The sequence below is a fragment of the Alosa pseudoharengus genome, unplaced genomic scaffold, assembly GCF_046254945.1.
Source record: "Alosa pseudoharengus isolate Yale_2024_CS ecotype anadromous, Long Island Sound unplaced genomic scaffold, YU_APseudo_1.1 YU_APseudo_1.1_scf_13, whole genome shotgun sequence".
NCBI classification, from domain to species: domain Eukaryota; kingdom Metazoa; phylum Chordata; class Actinopteri; order Clupeiformes; family Clupeidae; genus Alosa; species Alosa pseudoharengus.
Window position 1 is genome coordinate 13666741 of NW_027468598.1, and position 7097 is coordinate 13673837.

A 7097-nucleotide genomic window follows, 5' to 3' on the forward strand; every position below is an offset into this window, starting at 1 on the left:
AGAAACGATAGAAGTCTGTGATGAATCTGGCATTTCACTTTTAAGGTCCCAAGCAAAAGGTAAAGTTAGCCGAAAATGTTACTTGTTGGTTAGCCTAACGTTGCTGTAACGTTATTTGCTGGTCACCGCTTAGCACACATTCTAGACAGCTAGCTTGACATAACAGTTAATATTACTAACACGGGTTAGATGTGGTACCTACCTCCAGTTCCCTATGAAGGCGATACAATCCTAATCGTCCTCTTCGTGACACCCATGAACGAGTCCACGGTCGTCGTTTCTTTTCTTTCTTTTTTTCTGAGCACAACAATCCTATCACAACACATAGTGCTACTGCCTCCATTGTTGAACGTTTAATTACAGTGCATGAAAATGCACTGTACTGTTCTTCCTAGGCAACTTCTTCTTCTTAATATTATTATTCCGCTTACCACTTTTTCCGTACGCAATTTCTCTTGAACAGTTTAACTTAGAAACTTCATTCAAACTTTGTAACGTAGGTCTTCAAACAGATCAGGTTGGTATGTCTTTTCAACTTTGAAACTTTTATACTTTTTAAACTATTAAAGAAAAACTTTTTAAAAAATCCCCATAGACTTAACATTGCCGATTATGACATCATAATACGGCCGTTAAGCAATTAGAATCCTATGGCAGGTGTTCAGGCCACCTGGATCAACTGCCAGTCTCAGGCTTTAAGCATACAAACTGGCCCTATTAAGACTACACATTCTGTTCAGCTGCTTCCTCTGCCAAAAACTGTTTCAAAATAAAAGTCCTCACTACAATATTTCACTATTAAACAATTTAACCCTTTAAACCAGTGGTCCCCAAACTACGGCCCGCGGGCCGGATACGGCCCGCCATCTCATTTTGGGTGGCCCCCCAAAACATGTCCGTAGTATATAGCATCCGGCCCGCACAGGAGTACAACATCGTCAAACTAAAACCTCCGCAATTTCCCCCATTCATTCTCTATGGCGAGTCTTAACAGTGCACATGTAATACTCTTTTTGTCCACCGGTGGTTGTTTTGGCGCTGTTTTGCGTTTGCCATCGAAAACGGAATGAAATGTAGGCCTACCTGCAAACAATGTAAGAGGCCTATGCTGACTGCATCAGTGCTCAAAGTATTTTAAAAGTTTATCAATTAATTGTTAATAACTAACTAACTTCTATTCAAGTAATATTTCTGGGACTTTCTTGGATAATTATTTCTATTTTTTATTCACTCGTTCAAATGTTCATACAAAGAGTTCACAAAGTTCTCATCAGGTGACTGAAAGTTAGAATGGTGGTCATTTCAGACCACTTCAGCACTTCATAAAATTCTCATAGTTTGAGAACTTTAAATTACTTATAGGATATTCACAACTTGAGCTGTGTATGCAAAGACACAGAATTCAGAGTTCACACATTTTTAATAAAATATACTCTTGGGACTCCCTGCTAATAGTTTTGGGAATACAAACGTTTTTTTTTTTATTAGTATTATTTAATTTTACACTGATATGGCATGATGACAATATAAACACAGCTAACAATGGTATTAAATTGCAATAGCCTATGATTAAATGTAATACAATATTCAACTAAGGTAGACTGCTGTTGTTCACAGCACTAAGCTATTTATGGTTACTGATATAGAACTCTGAGTCTCTGGCCCTCTCTTGGAGCCAGGCATAGTGAGCTGGCCCTCGGAAGAAAAAGTTTGGGGACCACTGCTTTAAACTACTGAACTTTCATGTAATCATTCACATCATACCATACCATCACATTTTATTGGCGTTATGGATGTTACAAAAAACGTAATTATCCATGGAATTGCCCTTATACTAGGAGTAGAACCTTGAAATCAATTCTGATATTAACTGGGAGCCAATTTAAAGATTTAAGAATGGGTGTAATATGATCTCTCTTTTTAGTCTTGGTTAATAGCATAGCAGCAGCGTTTTGAATTAACTGAATCTGTCTAATGGACTTCTTGGGGAGGCAGTGTTTCCTCTAGGATTTTTTTAAGCAGTGGGGGCAGGCCCGTCCGAACACTCCCCCCCCCCGTCCCAGCACCACGGAACTGACAACTGACACTTCGCTGCAACACAAACAATTATATTTATTAACCTCTATTCACACACTCTATTCAATGAGGCATTATTTTTGTGATTGAACTGTATTTTTGGAGAATCTACAACAGGTCTGCAAAATGAATTTTACAATAAATTCTTCGTGGGGAAACCAAAATTCAAAGAAGCCTTGCTGTGCACATTTATTTTTTCTTTTGGAAAAATAACTCCAAGGCTCGGTTATAGGGGAATTCAGAAAGAGGTGGTCCATTGATGCTGAGTAGCATACATGCTGTTAGATCAGGGGTGGGCTAACTTTTTGGCTCAAGGCCCCCCCGCCCCCCCACGACACATACATAAAAAACTATTGTTTTTATAGCCTATAATTTAGTATGAAAAGTATTTCTTTTAAAATATGAATTGCTTAAAAATACTGCTAATTTTATGTAGTTTAACAAATGTATAAATTGTGCACTGTCGCTTTAATTCAGTTTATTTCTCAATGATCTTCTGCCTGCACCGCTATGGCTAGTGCTGTGCCTATGGCTGGGCCCTCTCACAGTTTTTAAATGGTCAGTAGTGGGAACTACTGTTGCCTTCATGATTTCCTTTTAAAAGTTTCTTATAAGAAGGAGATATCAATTATCAACAATGGCAAGCCAGCTGGAACCTGCGGCTCTCTCTCCCTCTCGTGAGTGCAGACGCGTTCCCAATTAAATGGATCTCATAATGTTCACGTTAGATCTGCTGCAAAGGAGATAACTAAGAGTTAACTTAGTTTAACATGATGTTATCTCTATTTAACATGATGTTTTGACATTGCAAACGTTCTCTAAGGAGAATGAAAAGCAGTTTGCACCAACGTCGTCTCTATTGCAGGAAAAAAATAGCGAGCAGCCTGATAACCAAATGAAATGCTCGGCGGGCCGGATGAAAATGCTCGGCGGGCCGGATCCGGCCCGCAGTTTGCCGACCCCTGGCCTAGGCTAAGCATTCTGTAGCCTAATTCGTTAGAAAATTTTAAAAATGGTTGCACTTCTTTTTGCTAATTTATTTTCACATTTAGCAACAAGGGTAACAAACGTTTAGGTCGTGCGGCCTTTGTGCGTCTGTGTAGCCCAAATCATTAAAAAATAAACTTTTCCGTGTCATACAACACAACTATTTACTTTAACATCATTACATCTATTACTACATCTATAGACTATTTCCAATTTGTATTATATTAGTGACTCACTTATCGTTTTAATGTTTCCAGATGTTTGATATCAGGACGTGAGCTGTCAGAACTGACAAGTTGAACGTTGTCTTATTAAAACGGACCCACCGCGGTGACGTTTTTGGTGGAGGTGTTGTTTAATAGTGACTCAGAAGAAAGCAAACGTTTGGACAATAAGCACATCAACACACTATGTGGAGTTAAACTGGACAGCCCCAAACCTCTGAATAGTTCTGCTTGTTGTTAAATTGCAATGTTAGCGGCCGCCAACGGGGGTGCATAATGTCGGCAGGATCATTTAAAAGGCAACTGCGACTATTGTGCGTCTGCCCCATTTCTGATACCGTGGGGGAAGAAAATTAAACCGTGGCGGGCCGTCACTACCAAATCAACATACACTCTCAAAAAGGATGTGTTGGAAACAACACATTTTTAACACATCAATGTGTTTAGGTAAGGACAACACATTTTGTGTTATTTTTTGTGTTAAACCCATGTAACACAGTTACTGTGTTGATATTTTAACACACCTGTGTGTTATAGTTGACACAATTTGGTTATGGTTAACACAGTTACTGTGTTTATATTTTAACACACCTGTGTGTTATAGTTGACACAATTTGTGTCAATTTGGTTATTGTTACTTTCATTTGGTTATGGTTATGCTTTTTTCCAAAGCCACATACAAATACAAGACAATATAATACTTAAATTTAACAGGGAGCAAATTAAGATGTTGGTCAGACTATTAGAAGGATAATAGCAATAATAAACAACAATGTCAATTAAATCACAGCATAATGAAGTGCATGTTGTCGTTTTATTTATATTTTTAGTATATTTATGGATCTTAGCAGATAAGAAAATTATGAAATTATTTAAACCAAATAGTGTGTGCAATAAAGATGAATTCCTGACAGCCTAATGTGAAATTATGTTTTATTTATTACAAATATTGTACACATAAACATTACACAAGTTCATAGCGAGGGTTTACAAAAATATCATTGTTAAAAAATATCAAATGTATTGGTCTAAAATCAATTAAATCTCTTATACTAATTAGTTTCAAGTCCTCTGTTCTCTGGACAGCAATTGCATGGAAATGGTTATGGAAAAACTTTGTAACAAGTATCCTTAAGAAAAACATTTTGATTTTCACTTTCTGGTGAAATGTGCATAACTTCTCAAACCGTTTTCCTTAAGAGTAATGGCAAGTTTGTCGTTTTCTGCTACAATGATGTATTGGGCGGAGGAGGAGGGATCTCCAATGCACACCAAGTGGGGCTGGCGATGTTCTACTGATCTATCAGGAGGATTGTTCAGCACACTGGAGATGCTGGTTCCAGTCTGTTATTTTAAAGAAAGAACAAGAACATAAACAAGTCATTAGACATATGCAGGGTTTCAAGCAATTTACAAATTGACAATACTCATTTTACATTATACCAGATATAACATTGCACCATAAAACATACAATATAGGCGTTCCGTACTATAAGCACACAAAAGAAACATTTACTATAGGAGGGGCCTACCGGTTTTATATCCAAAAGGTAGCCCGAAGCTGACTTCACACTGCATTTGGTGTTCCCTTTGCCCCTGCCTGATGCAGTGGGGGGCAGCAGATGGACAAGCTTATGAAGAGCTCTGTAACATGAAACTATAAAAACAAACACAATTTAGTAAACTCTTACTTTCTTGTTAAAATCAATTGCATTCATTCACTGTAGCACAAAAGCTTAAGAGAGATAATTCCTCCTACCATCAATCATCCTCAGGAACTGGTGGCAAGGCAGCTGCAGGTTCACTTGTGGACATTCCCTCCCATTTTCGGATGAACAGCAGCTTTTCCAGGAAACATCTTTCCAAATTCTGTGTCAAAGTACATAAATGGACAAAATACAGTCATTTGAATAATTAGAATGATATCAGAGGGATTAAAGACAATTCATCCAACTTTCATTATTTTCATTGTCCCAAAACAATATGCACTCACCATATATGGCATGTCCACAAAGCGTGTAAACTCTGCAAAAACCTCCAACGTTGGATGTCTAGCAGCAATCCACAACCTTGTAGCTACAACAAAATAGATTATTATAAATTTGATTTCACACCATATTGTGAACACATAACTTATTTCAACTTCCATACTGTTTATTTTTTTAATCATTCAGCATTTCCAAAATAAGAACACACAATCTGGGTGACTAACGTTAGCGAACTGGTCAGAAACGAAATGTTACTTTAGGTTATTATCAAAATGGCAGCATTGATTACTGTTTCATTTATGCGTCACATTATTGCTTAACCTGCACCCCAAAAAAGCAAACTACACACTCTATAAACTATAAAAGATCATCATAACGTTGTGCATAGATGTAGAAGCTAGTTCAACACTGGGTCTACTAACTGCACGCAATATCGTTTCATCAAACCGTGTTCACTAACGTTAGTGTCGCGTTCGGAATGCAAATGTGTTTTCCCTTGGCAGCGTGGTAGCTTCTAAATGCATTAAGTTCATTCATCATCGTTAACTTGCTAGACTATTTGTGAACATGTTCTAATGTTATGTCGTGGAGCAGAAGAGATGTAAGTGCATAGGCCTATAACAAAAACGACTACATTCACGTTACCTGACCTTATGTCTATTATGGCTTGTAACGTTAACCACCGATTGTTCAGAATAAAACGGTCACCGTTATCTATGCAAGTAAAAGTGAATTAGCTGCTAAATAAATAACGGTGGTTATCATGATTTATAGTAGTTATAGTAAGTTAGATAGTGTTGTAACTTATCGTAATTTGTAACGTAGATAGTAGTTTGTAGTTTTGACATCCTGAGCCATAACGTTAGCATTTCATACCTTGTTAGTACTACAAGGTCATACCATTTCCCACAAACCTTGCTAACGTTAGCTGTCCATAGCTAAAACTTTAGCAGCTACCCAAAATGCGGATTTACCCACATAGTAATACGAGATGACGTAACTTTAACGTTAGAATATTTTAGTTTCTACATGTATGCCAGTGTTTTTCAGAGTGTGTTAATGTAAGGTCAGGATTGACTTAACATGGACTAGCATAACGATTGCTAATCAATAACCTAACGTTAGCTAGCTACTTGGCTAACAATCGATGCTGGACTTTATTATCATTTAACCTTTACAATATTGCAAGTTGCAACAGTCTTTAAAATAAACATAACAAATACGTCTGAAGACATGGGTCTACCTTACCTTTTATTCAGACATTTAATTCCACTCTATGTGCCACTTGCAACTTCTTCCAGTGCGCCAAAATGAAGTGCTGAGAAAAGAACCTCTCCTCTCAGGGTAACGGCTCATCCAGGACACCAGGGATTGGCCAATAATTTAACACATTTTGTGTTGGGCAGTATATTCCAGTAATATAACACAGTAACAACACAAAATAACACAAATTGTGTTAAAATTGTGATAACACAAAAAATGTGTAATTATTTAACACATCATTTTTGAGAGTGTAGAGGAAACACTGGGAGGCCAGTTAGACTATTACAATAATCTACGCTACAGGATATGAAAGCATGAATAAGCTTTTCTCAATCCTGTCTAGAAACAAAATCTCTGATTTTAGCTATGTTTCTGAGATGGCAATCCACTGTTATCCGATTTCTTCTTGTTATTATGACCGCCACGCAGCGAAGCGGCGGTCATATAGGTTTAGTCAGATTTTTTTTCTTTTTCGCATGGGCAAATTTCCATCAAGGATTCCCGGGACACTGAAAGACCGGGGTACACGAAACTTGGTGGGCATGTAACCCCACATGGA

The 7097-nt window shown here is 37.5% G+C and overlaps 1 long non-coding RNA gene across 1 annotated transcript; it reads right to left on the reverse strand.

The window, feature by feature from the left end:
* Window positions 1-5065: 5065 nt before the first annotated feature.
* On the reverse strand, window positions 5066-6785 carry LOC143121126 (uncharacterized). The gene is made up of 3 exons (XR_012986415.1): window positions 6524-6785; window positions 5281-5363; window positions 5066-5156 (listed from the first exon to the last, which is right to left on the reverse strand). It is a non-coding gene; the product is annotated as an uncharacterized LOC143121126 (long non-coding RNA).
* Between the last annotated feature and the right edge of the window lie 312 nt (window positions 6786-7097).